The sequence below is a fragment of the Carlito syrichta genome, unplaced genomic scaffold (genome assembly GCF_000164805.1).
Source record: "Carlito syrichta isolate Samal-C Ts95f unplaced genomic scaffold, Tarsius_syrichta-2.0.1 Scaffold309100, whole genome shotgun sequence".
Classification (NCBI taxonomy): domain Eukaryota; kingdom Metazoa; phylum Chordata; class Mammalia; order Primates; family Tarsiidae; genus Carlito; species Carlito syrichta.
The window spans coordinates 10,085-10,875 of NW_007253196.1; the positions used below are offsets into that span (position 1 = coordinate 10,085).

At 46.1% G+C, this 791-nt stretch overlaps 1 protein-coding gene and 1 long non-coding RNA gene across 2 annotated transcripts in view; one reads left to right on the forward strand and one right to left on the reverse strand.

Annotated features, from left to right (window-relative positions):
• LOC103269172 overlaps window positions 1–791 on the forward strand; it is an 8,012-nt gene that overhangs the window by 5,704 nt on the left and 1,517 nt on the right. The gene's annotated exons all lie outside the window — the stretch shown is intronic.
• Window positions 633–791, reverse strand: part of EIF3I (eukaryotic translation initiation factor 3 subunit I) — a 10,068-nt gene continuing 9,909 nt past the window's right edge. The window contains exon 13 of the mRNA XM_008066753.2: window positions 633–670. The gene's annotated coding sequence lies outside the window, so the exon portion shown is untranslated. The remainder of the gene's footprint in view (window positions 671–791) is intronic.

Consider the following 791-nt stretch of genomic DNA (forward strand, 5'->3'; position numbering starts at 1 on the left):
CAGGCAATCCACTCACCTCAGCCTCCCAAAGGCGCGGGATTATAGGCTGAGCCACCGAGCCCGGCTTCAGTTTATAATTTAAAAAAATTTTTTGTAGAGACAAGGTCTTACTGTTGCGCAGGTTGGTCTCTAACTCCTAGACTTAGTCTTCCTACCTCGGCCTCCAAAGGTCTGGGATTACAAGTATGAGCCACCAAGCTCAGCCCATCAGTTCAAAAAGAAACAAAAAACTCACCAGTTCAGACCTATCAATATTCACATCAGGCCTTTTCCCACTTTCTTGCTTTTGCTCATGCAGTTCCCCCAGGTGTTGCCAGGTCTTTGCGCAACCAGTGTGCTAGGTCTACAGATAGATTCAGCTCAAATATCATATCATATTCTTTTTTTTTTTCTAAAGTTGAAGTCTCATTTTGTTACCCAGGCTGAAGGGCAGTAGTATACCTATGGGTCCTGCAGTCTCCACCTCCTGGACTCAGGCAATCCTGCGTCAGCCTTCCAAATTAGCCAGAACTACAGGCGAGCACCACTGTGTTGGCTAATTTTTTGATGCATTGTAGAGACAAGGTCTTGCCAAGTTGCTTAGGCTGGTCTCAAATCCCTGGGTTCAGGCAATCCTCTCGCCTCTGCCTCCCATAGTGCTGGGATTACAGGTGTGAGTTACCATGCCCAGCTAAATATCACATTCTTAATTAGCCTTCCCCGACACTTAGGCAAAGCTAAATTGGTCTCTCTAAACAGAACTTCTTTTTTTTTTGGAGTTGGAGTCTCACTCTGTCGCCCAGACTGGAGTG